General features: G+C 34.7%; 1 long non-coding RNA gene across 1 annotated transcript in view; it reads right to left on the bottom strand.

Moving 5' to 3' along the window:
* Window positions 1-16,116, bottom strand: part of LOC143242879 (uncharacterized) — a 22,312-nt gene extending 6,196 nt beyond the window's left edge. The window contains exons 1-2 of the long non-coding RNA XR_013023364.1: window positions 15,707-16,116; window positions 4,387-4,472 (exon numbers count right to left, since the gene is read on the bottom strand). This is a non-coding gene — a long non-coding RNA (uncharacterized LOC143242879). The remainder of the gene's footprint in view (window positions 1-4,386; window positions 4,473-15,706) is intronic.

Below are 16,116 nucleotides of genomic sequence, written 5' to 3'. Positions count from 1 at the left end.
TTTCAATCATAATGGTAGAGAATAATAGGAACACAAATATAAATTCAGGCAGCATGAGAATCATCTTCAGCTAAGACAGTTTTATTTTTCTAACAGGCAGTTGACCCCTGAATTTGGTTGGGTTGCCTTTGGATGTTGTGGTAGCAATACATTTAAGGGAATTTAAGAGGAAGCTTGATAATTATAAGAGTGATAAGGGGCAGCTTTAAGTTTTTTTTCTTTTAGTTTATGCATTTAATAGTTTTAGTTCAGAAGATGGGTGTTGTCCTTAAACATTATGTAATAGACATACATGTACCTTTTTCCTCAAATTCAAAAGCACAACGTAGCTTAGATGTACTGATTTGCAACTTTACTTCTTCTATCAATGACCACAAAACAAATAAAACCATAAAGTGATATCCCAAGGGAAATTAGACACCAAACAAACAAAAAAAGGTTTGTGAATAACATACACAAGAAATGAAGTAGGACTTTCACAAAACAATGTTTTTTCAAAAAATGAAACTTAGACTATGTTCAGTTGATAAAGTAAATCATGTAAATTGTAAATCATATTATGTATTTGGGATACACGTGTCTTGTAAAAAGAAAAGAAAGGTACTAACCCTCTTCTAGTTATAAAAACTCGGAATACAATCTGCTATCAACATGATTATTTTCCACTATTGACACTGTGGTTCAATAAAAATTTTGTTTCTGTTGTTATCAGTAGCATCTTCTGTAAACAAGTGATCAGTATACTTGAAGCTCCAGTAAAATATCTTTTTTTCCTTTCCTTTACCCACCAGGGGTTCAGTGGTAAGTCAATGAGATTATAATACTAAAAAAATCAGCTTTTGGTATCCACAGTAAACAGTTCAGTGCTTTACAACAAACAAAAAAATCTTTTGTGCTTAGAAGTCCTCTAGATATTTGGGTGTAAGTTCACGGACTCGAGTTAAAGTACTACAGTTCAGAATTTAATTTTTTTGCAGTTAAGTGTACCTCCTCTTAAAAACAAATACTAATAACATAACAAAAAATTCCTCTGATACATTTTTATGATAAATGTCAGCAGAAAATAACCAAATATGAAAATATCAACGGACTATAAATATTGTTTACATGTTTTTTTCGTTGAGAGGGTTCTTTTATATTATCTAGCAAAAATAATACGAAATACTGACCATATATCAATAGCAAATTATCACATTGTTTCCCTATTCAAGTTATTGCTATAGGCTACTTTCACTTATATTTTAGTTTCAAGCCTACGTGCATAAATAACGTTTCAGCAGAAATTTTGAGAATACCGGTACAATAACTTACAAATAAACTTATTTACTTATTAATAGGCACGATAAGATTAAATGTTAATATTAAACTAGGTATAAATTTTCTGACACCGAACTTATAAACTCACTAAACGTCCACTAAATTTACTAACTATATTAAAAGAAATGAATCCATTAGTCAAATAAATAAAATTAGCATCGAAACAGATCTGATTTGCTAAACAGGTGTTAATTCCCTCCTAAAATAAAATAAAACTCAAAAATTAGATTAATGCCTAAAGATATAAACACATACAGCAGTGTTTTACGGTGTCTATAATTAATTTGTTGTTACAAAAAACACAGAAGAGTGAGACTGAAATACATCATAAACATGAAAAGAATAAAATAATATATATATATTCTTCTTCTTTTGGTGTTTCACATGAAATAAATTTGTATTTGTAATGACTGAATATAGTTGATTTTAATATAACCAAAATGAGTGGTTTGAGAAAGAGAAACAAAAACATGACAGAAAAAGTTAAAGATCAGTTATTAATTCTCAAAATCTGTAAGTTATTGTTTTCTATGACACATTTGGATTCACAAAAGAATATTTATGATATCTTTTTTTATCAATAGACACAGTGTGTCGTGTCATAGGAAAACCTTGATTTGGTGCTCAACGACAAGGCCTTCAAATTTATCATTTGAATCTAGACTAAATCACATTCATAAGACATTTAGTGTAGAACATACTAAGAACAACCTTTTTCGTTTCTGTTATTACGATTCGGTGTATTCTTTAAAGATAATGCCCCTTACAAGGAAATGATGGTAGCAACATGTGAATCTCCTTTTTTTTTTTTTAACACAATGCCCAGGCTGTGTATAGTTTGGAATAATTTATTAAGTTTTCACGCGCTTTACATTTTCTACGGATTTACAACGCTAAAATCAGGGGTTCGATTCCCCTCGATGGGCTCAGCAGATAGCCAGATGTGGCTTTGCTATAAGAAAACACACAAACACTGGTTTACATTTATTTTATCGGCATCAAACAGTTTCACCTCGTTAACATTCTCACGAATGTTATGTAAATCACTTTTTTTGTAATTCTAAGAAGTATTTGTATTTGCATTTTGAATTTCGCACAAAGCTACTCGAGGGCTATCTGTGCTTCTAAGAAGTAAGCAATAGGACAAGAAACCATAAAACGAGTCCTAGCAACTAAACTATTCTAATGGAGCTCATTATATAAAAAATATTGAAAAACATTTAAGGAAAAATAACAGCATGTGCGTGTTCTCCATAACTTTTTATTTTGTTGCAGTCAAAGTTTCAATTTGTTTAGTGCATTGAACGCGTCAACGATATACAAATCTTTTTTTTATATAAATAGTAGTTATTTAGCGTAATTTTCTGTTTAAATTGTTTTGTTTGTTTGTTTGTTTTGAATTTCGCGCAAAGCTACACGAGAGCTGTCTACATTAGTCGTCCCGAATTTAACAGTGTAAGACTAGAGGGTTTGTTTGTTTGTTTTTGAATTTCACACAAAGCTACTCGAGGGCTATCTGTGCTAGCCGTCCCTATTTTAGTAGTGTAAGACTAGAGGGAAGGCAGCTAGTCATCATCACCCACCGCCAACTCTTGGGCTACTCTTTTACCAACGAATAGTGGGATTGACCGTAACATTATAACACCCCCGCGGCTGAAAGGGCAAGCATGTTTGGCGCGACGGGGATGCGAACCCACGACTCTCAGATTACGAGTCGCACGCCTTAACACGCTTGGCCATGCCGGGCCCAATACTAGAGGGAAGGCGCTAGTCATCACCATCCACGACAAACTCTTGGGTTACTCTTTTACCACCGAATAGTGGGATTGACCATCACATTATAACGCCCCTATTGCATTATGTGACGGGATTCGAACGCATGATTGTGGAATTGAGCACTCCTAACCACCTGGCCATGCCGGGCTATAATTAAACTCACAATGACAACGCTACCTATAACTTAAGGTAATCATTCTCGAAATATTTGTTTCCACCTATATACATATATAATAAGTATCCCTTTTACGTAAATATACACCAAACTCAAAAGTATTAAGTTTGAGTATTGACCCCTGTGATATTTGTTTTTGGTTTTTGTTTATTTTATTTCGTATGTACCACAAGATGTCGCTTGCTCTGTCAAAAGAAAGGTTACTTTGCACTGTCTCCATACTATGAGTAAAACCTTTATCACCAAAAAATGTTGATGAACTTTCCAATAAACTTCATTAAAACACTAGAAAAATAAGTCGTTTTGTTTGTTTATTTGAATATTTTGTAGCTCAAAATAAAGGTGTAAAAGCACTGATTCTCACACAATTTATTTTAACCGCGCTTGGACTGTAAGCACAACATACGTAGATAGCTTTCCGTAAAAATTCTGAAACAAACAAATAAACAACCAACACTTTTAAGCAAACTACATAATGAGTTTAGATAAATCAGTTTAGAAAGTGATTAGTTTTCAAGTATTTCGACTTTTACTGCTGTTAAATTATGTTGTTATTAAAATTCTGATGAAATGCAAAAGGTTACTCTCTCTACATAAGAACGAATTGCTTGTATTAATACGATGGCGTGTCGTTGCAACTGTGAACTGTAACATCAGGAACGCAACGTTTAGAATGTTTATCAGGTTCATGACAAATTCCAAACGAATCAACAGTGCATTGCCACTACGAATATACTTATGGTTGTAAGATAACGCTACAGCTTTTCACGGAATGATATTTGATTAACAAGATATTAAACGAGGTATAACTAAAGGACACAATATTTTTTGAAGGAAGTTTTCAATGTGTTCTACAGAAGCGAAACACTCAGTAGAGCACTGACAACATCAAGTCTTCGAATCATGTGATAAGTCAATCCAAACCAAAACCATTATCCTCAGGTTGAAGGAAATAACCATTCAACCCCTCTCCCCCCAAAAAAATAATAGAGATAGTTATATCTACTAATATCATTAATAAGATCATGAACAGAAAATAAGTTTCCAGCCACAGCTCACAATCAGTTGTTTATTTCAAGACAAAAAAAACTTGAAAAGACGAAATCATAAAAACTCACCAAGTTATGTGCTGTCAAATCTCCCGATGTAATTCCATTGGACTTTTGTGCTTTTATCTACTGCAAATAGTCTTGGAAGCCTATATCTAGTTACAAAAGAAAATATCCAGAAATTCTGTTAAGATGTGTGTCTCAACTTTGATCTCGCTTTCTTCGAAGGAGCTTGCTACAATGAAAGTTGCGTTGTTGGACAATGTTGCAAAATCATAAGCTGAGAACAATCGACAATAGAAAATACAGTTCCATGAGGAGAACGAGACTTGGAACATCGTTCTAATAAAATGCAATTAACACTCAGTGATCGGTTATTTAATACTAGTTTACTCGCTGATTTATAGGCATGTACATGCAGGTATAAAAGGATAATATAATCTTTCAAAGCAAATTCCACACGAAAATAGTTATATAAAAATATCACTAATAAGGAATTTTATAAAGTATGAGTGAGGAGCATAATTTTCTGAAACTAAATATTAAAAAAAATGCTGAGCTGTGATTGCGAGAAGTAATTAACATTCCAGTTATTTCATAAAAAAAATAAATAGAATAAATACATTTATATTTTGAGATGTTTTGCTCATATGTGATGTTGCCTGAAGGTCAGTTTCGAAGTTGATGAAAAATTAAACATATGTTTAATGGAAATTAATCAAAATATCTTGGAATAATAAGACAATGTGTTATAACTGGTGCAGTATATTAACTGCACCAAAACGTTATATATATGTGTGTGTGTGTGTGTGCATCAATAATTTTTAATATGATAATTCATTTATTGTTTCGATTTCATTTTTTGGCAAGTTAGAAACTCAAGTTTGTATCAATAATAAATTTACATTACATCACGAATTGGCTTTAAAACGAAGTGCATGCGAGGGTCGCTTACTGTCAGATGTGTAATTGTTTATTTCTGAATTTCGTGCAAAGCTACACGAGGGCTATCTGCGCTAGCCGTCCCTAATTTTGCAGTGTAAAACTGGATAGAGGGAAGGCAGATAGTCATCACCACCCACTCCAACTCGTGGGCTACTCTTTTACTAACGAATAGTGGGATTGACCGTCACATTATAGCGTTTCCACGGCTGAAAGGGCGAGCATGTTTAGTGCGACGGGGATTCAAACCCGCGACCCTCAGATTACGAGTCGAACGGGCCACAAACGTATAATCTATCTTACAGTGTCATCGGAACAAAATACGTAATATCTTTTAATTAAAAGAATAATGCTTCCCAAAAGTATAAGCGAAGTAATTCATCGAATCTTTGCAAGAAGGCACTGACAACAAAATATTTATTTAACTGTTTGATCACTAGGTCAGGCCAATAACAGTTCAAGCCTACAGCTTGGTAAATGTAAGTTGATTAATATATATTAATGAACATGTGACTTAACTAGAAAATAAATAGATTGACGGTAATGAATTTTCGACTGACATTCCAGTGAGAAAGAAACCAGTGACGACGAAGTTCTTTAAACTGTGTTTTATTCGATCTCCGTATAGTGTGTGTCATCAAGTCAACCCAAATACCACACATTCCGGTCATTACTCAATCGTTCATATATTACTTTCACCACACACGATTCCTCTGACACATACTTCATGCGGTTAGCGCGTGTTTGTCTGTAGTAACGTTAGTCGAGATAATGTTTATATTAGCATCATGACACAGGGCTTAACAATGATCAGTATACGACACAAATAGCACGTGCACAGTTTTTGATTTCTGTTCTATCTACAAGACGAACTCTTTTACGTAGCTGCATTAGGGCATTATCGGTGTTACTCTATAGTAAGGTGTATATTCAGTGGTTCTGATGTAAAACTGGTTACAATCTGACTATGGAACATTACATACCTTGTTTTGTTTTGAAATATAATAGTTATTGGCGGTAATATTAAAGTGAACCATTAGAAACGTATATTGTTCTCAGTAAAAAAAGGAAAAAAGTAATTATATGATAATTTTATTAATCCAATCCGGCAAGAACATAAGTACTAGGAGGAGGAAGAGGTCATACAGAACCTGACCCTCCAGGGTATAAACTTTTCCTACCCAAACACCGACAGAGATTCGAGATTGTTCTCAGGAAAAAAAGAAAAGAAAAACAGATTGTGAACAGAATTAAAGAATATTTTTCTTATGGAAAATACATAAACAATGAATAACCAGTATAATCACTGCATTACAATCAGAACGTTGACAGAACTAGTCAATGTTACATAGTCAAAATACATAAACAATGAATAACCAGTATAATCACTGCATTACAATCAGAACGTTGACAGAACTAGTCAATGTTACATAGTCAAAATACATAAACAATGAATAACCAGTATAATCACTGCATTACAATCAGAACGTTGACAGAACTAGTCAATGTTTTATAGTCAAAATACATAAACAATGAATAACCAGTATAATCACTGCATTACAATCAGAACGTTGACAGAACTAGTCAATGTTTTATAGTCAAAATACATAAACAATGAATAACCAGTATAATCACTGCATTACAATCAGAACGTTGACAGAACTAGTCAATGCAATACGTTTAGAACTTAACACTATATACAGGTCAAGACAATCTCTTGCGATTCGGACTTCAATATTATGATACAATTGTACAAATAAGTGTTCAGAGAATGATCGCGGAGTGATTGTCTTCATAATCTTATTTATTCAAGCAAGAAAGTGCATTAAACAGCTATATTTACATATACAGTTACACATATATCATATACAGTTTAAAAGTTTGAGAGTCATTGTTTTATAAAGTTTATCCACTCATCTAAGCCCATACCTTCTACCACTTCTGCTACACAGACATTAAATTTTCGTTGTATTTATATAATTTGTTAATGTACGATACATTCCGTCTCCTGCTGTGACAGAGGTAAGTCTACGGATTTACAACGCTAAAATCTGAGGCTCGATTCCCATCGTCGGCCACAGCACATAGCCCGATGTGGCTTTGCTATGAGAAAACACACACACGATACATATCTGTGATTGACCTTGTACATTACGCTGTATAACGATACGGAAAAGAAAACACGCAAAATAATCGATGAAATTAAATATCAATTATAAATAATGTACAGAAAAGATTGAACATAAGAGCAGTAGTGTACAGGAAAGGATAAACGTAAGGTTAGACAGTCCATTCTGTAGTTAGTGCCAGCTTTACTTACAGTATCTTCTTAGCTAGCCACACCTCATGAGATATTAATGGGATTGTGGACAAAGTAGCTTGCTTTAAACAGATGCTACTAATAACAAGAAGTGTCACTTCTAGTTGAACAATATGGTATGAGTTTTTTATATACATATACGTTATGTAGAACAATAGGTGATGTAAGTAGTTGTGAGTTATAGAATGCCTCAATTCTTCATCTGTTTTGAAAGTGTAGTATATCACAATTCATACTTACAGTGGAGCGCCGTTAAGTTGCGGTATTTGGGGGGTCAACCTGCTTAACCGCGGCTTAAGCTTAAGTGGTTCGCGGCTTAAACCTTTGTGACAGAAAAGCCGAAATAGCCAACAGCTCCGCCGAGGACCCTCATCCGGGCCATTGCATGATCATTATAATATTAATGTATAGACTATTCAGATACAATTGACAAGTACCGTTTTAATAAGTGCCGAGTTATTACATTTGAAATTCTTACGAATATATACGAAAGCACATTAAATTTTTGTCCACTTTTTACATTATTATCACAAAAATTTATTCAATTTATTAATTTTAAAAATTACAAATACAGATAATATAGTTCAAATACAGTTTATTTCTTGGTAAAGTATGACGTTATTGTTGCTTGCTTCTTGCTCATTGTTGCCCTCTTCTTGGCGTCTCTAATCATGGACTTTAGTTGTAGTGCTTGTCTCCCTCACGCTCGTAGTACTCTAGGGCTACCTCAAGTCCTTTGACGGCTTCATGTGCAGTTCTTGTTGGAGGTACTGGGGAAGGATCTTCTTCTTCATCATCTTCGCTCATGGTCTCTTCTGGTAAAATTGAGGAAGCTACTGGTACATCATCATCAATGGAGAACCACGCTGACAGAATTTCTTGGATGGGAACAGTTGAGTGGACAGCTTTCATTAACTTCTGCTCTGCTTCTTTCACTTCTGCTGGGGTGAAACCAAGGAATTCTTCTTCATCACTATCTTAGTCTTCTTTTCTGTTGCCTTCAGTGAATGGACCCCCCAGGGCCTTGTTCCAAAACTTCTGGATCGATTCTGCCTTTACCGCTTGCCACGCTGTCTCTGATAAATAAAGCGCTTGCTTAACCCATACCTTCTTGAGAAACTCGGGGACGCTCTTGTCTTCTTCTACATTGACTTGATTAACTCTTTACTGTAATTGGACTTAAAAGCTGAAATTATTTATCACTTTTTACACGGATTTACCGCGGATTAACTTTAATGTATGGAGAGGTGTGATTCGGTAACAATGGCGGCCTCCATAAAGCTGACATAGAGAGCAGATAAGGTAGATTAACGGTCGATTTCTGTTGTAATATATTTTATTTATTTCCCAAATTAAAGCAAATCCTTTTTAAATATCCCCTTGAAGTTATAAAGCCAGGATTAAATTCGTAAGGCGCGTTTTTACACGTTTTTAAATTAGCGGTGAGCCACGATAATCCTCGCTCACATTTGTCATGTCAGTGTCAACGACAAGGTGAGTGTGAGAAACTTTAAAAAGCCAGGTAGTAGATTTAATACATCAAAAATTTTGGGACAAGACTTGCTACAGCGGCTTAAGCGGTTTCACGGTTTACTGGTCCGCGGCTTAATGGCGCTCCACTGTATTTTGTCCTGTATGATGTTTTTGAAAAATCTCAATTTTCACTTCAACAGATAGTGAAAGTTACAACGTAGATATGTAAGCTAGTCACTTTACCTAATACATTACAGTTCATTATAAACAAAGAATTGTTTACTTGAGCATGAGTCGTTTTGTGTATGTGCTTTTATTTGAGTTACGGTTTGCTTTAACAGTCCAGAAATTAAGTTTTTGACAAAAATTTTGGCTAACTGTTGGATATAAGCGTACCTCAAAAGAAAAGAGGACCTTACAGAAAAAAGTCAAAATAAAGGTCATCATGAACTTAATATTTTAACTTTACTTTTCCTCGTAAATTAGTGACCATCGCTACATAAATCTAAATTATTTACGTTATTAAAAAGAATAAAGGTTACACCTCTTTTAAGTAACGTACTTGTTTGCCCATTATCACGTTGTGGATTAAGAGTCAAAAGTCACAAAAAACTCTGATACAGATTTTCCAGTTTTTGCCAGAAAATCGGTTCTACAGCAATGGAACTGAGAGAGATTGACTTGTAATAACTGTTCATATTCTGCTTCTATTAAAAATCTAATTGCTTTCCTTTTTGATATTTCTAATTATATGCCCCGGCTAGTACAGCGCTATGTCTCCGGAATTACAACGCTAAAATCAGGGGTTCGATTCCCCTCGGTGGGATCAGCAGATAGCCCGATGTGGCTTTGCAACAAGGAAAAACACACACATTTCTAATTATAATCTCGTTAATAGAACTTAGGTCCGGATATTATTTGGGAAATTCCTAATCTGTGTTGGTCAGATCGGTATTTGGCATTCCTTAAAGGACGTTGATCTCTGAGTGAACTTTGTAGTTTTACCTTTGATTCAACTGATCGAAAAGTGTTTGTGTTTTTCTTAACATCTTTCTTTCTTAACTAAACTGTTTTATTTTTCCTTCTAACTGTTGTTTCAAACAGAGTTTCTTTAACTTCTAAATAGTTTTTCTGTGTTGTTCATCTAATGATTATCTTGATCTAACCTCCATTTCTTGAAGAGTTCCCACATCCTTGAATAACTTTCAACGTTTTTTTCCTTTTTGAGAATTCTTCGCAAGTTCGAAGTTCTTCCATTTAAATTTTAAACTGTTCTAACTCTAATTTACTGTCTTCAACAGAGTAGGAAAATTACACATAAAAACCATCTAAATTTTATATGGAATAAATGGAGAATATCAGAGTAAGATATATTCCCAAAGTGTACTCAGTTTTCAAGCTCGTAAACTACACCCCAAAAAATTATTTTCGCTGATATATGTATTTCTTTACACGTAACTATTTAAAATACGGTCGAGAATGTCCTCCATAATTCTGACATCTTCAATCTTACGAGTTTCCATAAAGTATTTCGAGTTAAAGCCAAGTCAATTTGACCTTGATTTTAATTCGTAATTAAACACAAAGAGATATCTATGCTCTGCTCACCATAGGAATCAAAACCCAGTTTTTAGCAGTATAAATCCGCAGACATACCACTGTACCATTGAAGTGCATTAATTTTAATAATTCTAAATAATTCATTCTGCTGTTTAAAACAAATTTTAAATAAAGGATCGAGTTTGTCAACTTCTCTCGTTTTTCTTTTTTTAAAATAAATTACTTCAAGGTTTGAAAAAATAAATATACTTTCGTGAAGTGAAAATTATATAGAAATAATAAATTATTTCACTTTTTTTAAGGTTTCCTTCTAACAACTTTATTTGTTCCCTATTTTAAAAATTTATAAATCATGAATTTTTGTTTTGTATTTGTGGAAAAGCTTCTATGGTTATCTACCATTATCCATGATTTTTTGACTGCTAAACAGTGAGAAAGCAATCATCTAGTGGAACTCTACCAATCATGCTAAGGAGCTGCCTGTCACTCTCATATCTTATATCTGATTAACTAGCTATGGAATCCATATTTTTATGATAGGTTTAACACATCTTTATACAAGTCATGAAACAGGCTCAGTTCGAATAGAATAAAGCATTTCACAATGTAAGGAGAGCAAGGATGATTCTTTATAAATACATGCATAGAAAAGGGTAATTGTAACAATTGTAGTGCATAGAAAGGAGTGAATATAACAATAGTAATGTGTATGAATGAGTAAATGTAAAAATCATAGTTTGTTTGTTTTGAATTTCGTGCAAAGCTACACGAGGGCTATCTGCGCTAGCTGTCCCTAATTTAGTAGTACAAGACTAGAGGAAGGCAGCTAGTCATCATGAACCACGGCCAACGCTTGGGCTACTCTTTTATCAACGAATATTGGGATTGACCTACATCATAATGACCCCACGATCGAAAGGGCGAGCATGTTTGGTGTGACAGGGATTCGAACTCGCAACCTTCAGATTACGATTCGAGCACCTTAACCACCTGGCCATGCCCGACCAAAGTTGAAGATACTGAAATGAGAAACAGATTATTCATGAACATTCTGCTTGCCCCACATATTTTGATCCAGTTCATTAATAGAACGGCCTGCGAAAAATTGTTAGCAAAAATAAAACAACGAATAAATTGTTCAGAAGTTTAAGATAACTAATATTAATTATTCATTTATATTAATGAATAGTTTAACTCCAATAAATAAAGAACTTCTGCGGGGGACGAAAATTAGAGCGAAAGAAAGTCAATATAAATTTGTTTAATTATAAATATGAGGGAAAATGTGGCCCGGCATGGCCAAGCGTGTTAAGCGTGTTAATATAATTTCAAATCTTCATTTAGCTTTACAATTAATTCATGAAATTCCATATTCCATCATAATCCGCATATGTATTCAAGTTTGTCATAACTTAAATAAACTGCATTTGTATTGTAACTGGAAGCTGTCCGACTGTCTTCGTGGCTACTTTGTTTTAGGATTTCTACACGAGAAGGGGGAAAATAAAATTCCCCTGAAATGGGGCACATTTCCACTTTTTTAATATAGATTGGTGGCTTTAAATTTAATATCACAAGTACTTGATGAGTTAAAAAATTAATTATTACCTTTCACAAAGGAGGGTATGCAGTTAGCACCTAACCAGGTTTTTGGTAAGAGGAACATTATCACACATTGTCTTTCATATGTTTATGCCTTCTTAATGGACGTTCTCAGCTTTTATAGAAAGATGTATAAGAATGTTATTTGTTGAATTTCACGAAATATAAAAAAAAAGTTCCTCAAAGACTATCTGTTCTAGCCATCCACAATTTTGAAGTGATAAATCAGAAGTCAGACAGCTAGTCAACACCACACATAGCCAACTCATAGGTTCCTATAATCAAATAGTGGGGTATGATCGTCACTGCTATATTGCACCAGTGGCTCCAAAATGCTGAGTATTATTTTTCTGTTTTGTTTCTCTAAAATATCTAGAATCTATAGTCCTGGATCATAAGGTCAACTGGGATAGCAATGGTTGAGATGCTACTCATGTCATCAATTGCTTGAGAAAGAACGTTTTCAGCTAGAGCTATACTTGATTGATAAAAATCTAAATAGAAAAGATTAATTATACAAAGTCCACTTTTTCTTCTTCCTTTTTTCATCATCATGCCTTGTATTGTAACTCACCTCGTGTTGACCGAATTAATTCAAACACGGTTGGGTAAGAGTGGGTAAGACCATAATGAGAATCGTTACATTACCTTAGTAAAGACAAAATTTTGATATTTTTAAAGTACGTATATAAAAGGCTTAATCTTATAAACAGATGTTTGTTTCGCTTTAGCGCAAAGCAAAAGTATGAGCTATCTGAACTCTATCCACCAAGAAAAATCGAACCCCGGATTTTAACGTTTTAGGTCCGTAAACTCCTTGCTGATCCACAGGTTGACCTTATTCAAATAAACTATGCTATGCCTATTTTAGTGAAAATTAAGTAAATTTGTTTTTATTTGTTTTTGAATTTTGCATAAAGCTACACAAGGGCTAATTGCGCTAGCCGTTCTTAATTTAGCAGTGTAAGACTAGGTGGAAGGCAGCTAGTCATCATAAACTACCGCCAACTCTTGGGCTACCATTTTACCAACGAATAGTGAGAGTGACCGTCACATTATAACGCCCCCACAGCTGAAAGGGCGAGCATGTTTGGTGTGACGGAGATTCGAACCCGCGACCCTAGGATTACGAGTCGAGTACCTTAACCACCTGGCCGTGCCGGGCTGGTGTTAGTTAGAAGTCTACAGGAATGATGAGAAACTTCTCTTGAATATTTTGAAATTGTCAAATAGAATAATTCATTATTGTATGGCTCTAGTATGGCCTGAGGGCTTGAAACCCCCTTGTCTAACATAGCGTCGTTATAACGTAACGGTCAATCCCACTATTTGTTGGTGAAAGAGTAGGTTTAGAGCTGGCGGTGGGTGGTGTTGACTAGTGGCCTTTCACATATAGAACCTGGTAAGTTAGGTACGGCTTACGCAAACAGTCTTCAAGTAATTTTGCGCGAAATTCAAAACAAACAAACAAACAATTAATTATTTCGTAATGTCCAGCATGGCTAGGTAGTTGGACTAACAATTTGCAGGTCGAGGGTTTGAATCTCCATCACACCAAACATGCTCACCGTGGAGGCGTTATAAATTTAAGATCAATCCCACCATTCGTTGGTAAAAAAGGAATTCAAGATTTGTCGGTGGGTGATGGTGATTTGGTTTGAATTAAAAAACAACAACAAAATAAACCTCCCTAATTTGAAAACTGACAAGCTGGAGTGTATGGTACTTCAGTAAACACGTTCTCAAACATAATTCTGTTATCCCTCAGCTTACTTCTTTGTTTTTCACTAAACAACATCGTTAAAGGAAATATGTACTTAATCTAAAAAAAAAAAAAAGAACTTTTCTTTAAACTTTTATTTTCGAGATCCAGCATTGTTTCAAAATGTTTTTTGTTTTTTAATATTCATATGTATAGAGAGAAAGAGAGATACACATATATATAGGAATGTATCTATATAAATTCATTTTATTTGTCAAAGTCATAATTTTACACAGTTTCAATCAATCAGGATAAATAGATTTTTGAATTTCTATGTGAGTTGGGGTAGGAGTTGTCATGTGATATTTATTGGCAGTTATCTTGCTTTGGTAATGATGTTACATGATCTATATGCTATAGCTACAAATCCTTAACATGCGTAAGAACGAAGAAGTAATGGCATATATAAGCCTCTGTAACCGGCTCTAAATTAGATACGCGACAAGATGTCGCCTACATTATTGGTTTCATAATGTCAGCCACAGATGAATATCAAACAGCTAGCTTGGTCAAGCAGCAACAAACAAGGCCGTTTGAAGTATATTAGTAACCGCTCCCTTTGTTCTGTGGATAGCGGCCCGTGACGGTTGGGTACAGGGGCCTACAGCTACCATGGTATTCAATAATTAGGTTCCCTTAAAGCCACAGAGTAAATAAAACCTAGAAGAAAAATTCAGGTCACACATCTGTAAACGAGGATATATAAACACTTCATAATTTTAAACAATGCATAATTATGCAACGCGGTTCATAGATTTCTAATACTATATTGCAACTCGAGCCAAGTGCTCTAAATGTAATCTTTGTTCTAACATGCCAAAAAGAAGAAACGAAACGTTAACATCAGCACAGAGTGACACATGAACGTGTTATTTTTTTCTCCAAATATATTATAACTAACCACTTCCCGCATGTAGTCGTATGTTCGTAATAAAGTCACTCAGTAGGTCAGCAATAAGTTCATGGACTTAAAACGATCGTAGTGGATGGACACGGTGCCCCTGTAGTCCATTACGCTAAAGCAAATCAACTACTGTTATCAGTAACTAAAAACGTAAAAAGTTTTCGCTTATTGTTTTGTTGTTGTTTTTTTAATTTCGCGCAAAGCTACTCCAGGGCTATCTGTACTAGCTATCCCTAATTCAGGAGTGTAAGACTAGAGGGAAGACAGCTATTCACCACCCATCGCTAACTGTTGGGCTACTCAATTACCAATGAATAATAGGATTGATCGTCACTTAATAACGCCCTTACGGATGAAAGGGCGAGCATGTTTGATGCGACAGGGATTCGAGCCCGCGACCCTTAGATTATAAAGCAAGCACCTTAACCACTTGGCCATACTGTGCCTTTCGCAGTTTTACTCACGGAGTTCTGATAACATAAGGTCCGTGTTTTTCCTTCTCATGGTAAGTCTGCGGATTTACAACGTTAAAATCAGGGATTCGACTTCCCTTCGGTAGACATGGCAAATAGCCTGATGTGGCTTTACTATAAGAAAAAAATGTTGTTCTTGTTTTTTGTTTTTTTCTGAAAAAACAAATCTCCAAGGAAGTATTTTTACCTTCTTAAAATTACAAAAGCGCCACCACTTGATTATTAATTATAATAAAAAAAAGAATAAAAGTTGGTGTATAACATAATCTACTACTATGTATTCTATTTTAGTTATTATAATTGGGAAATATATATATATTCATATACAATCCCGAATTAAGGTATGGGCTTACCTGGCTGAAGCCCAGGGCCTCATACTAATTAGGGGGCTTCAAGCTATGACTATAAATGTATTGCACGTATAGATACTGTCTCGAGGGGTCCTCTATAAGTTGAAAAGCCCGGCGCCAATAAAACCCATAATCCAGTCTTGTTCATATAGAATGTTGTGTGCCCAGGAAGAAATAGCCTCTTTCCGACGTTTTACTGAACAATAACAAAACAGTAAAGAGTATTCAGCCATATCATCATGTGGACAGAACGAACAACATTTTAGAAAAACCACACAGTTAGAGAGAAATATTTTGTCTGAAAATGAGAATGTGGGCCAAGGATCCATGGCATTTGTTGTTTTTTTAAACCACGACGCGACCTTAGGTGCGTGGTTTCACCCAACTTTGTTTGCCATTGCGCAAAGCGATAA

This window comes from Tachypleus tridentatus, chromosome 2 (assembly GCF_004210375.1).
Source record: "Tachypleus tridentatus isolate NWPU-2018 chromosome 2, ASM421037v1, whole genome shotgun sequence".
Lineage (NCBI taxonomy): Eukaryota > Metazoa > Arthropoda > Merostomata > Xiphosura > Limulidae > Tachypleus > Tachypleus tridentatus.
Note: the sequence above shows the minus strand (reverse complement) of the source record. Positions and strands in the feature narration are given on the sequence as shown.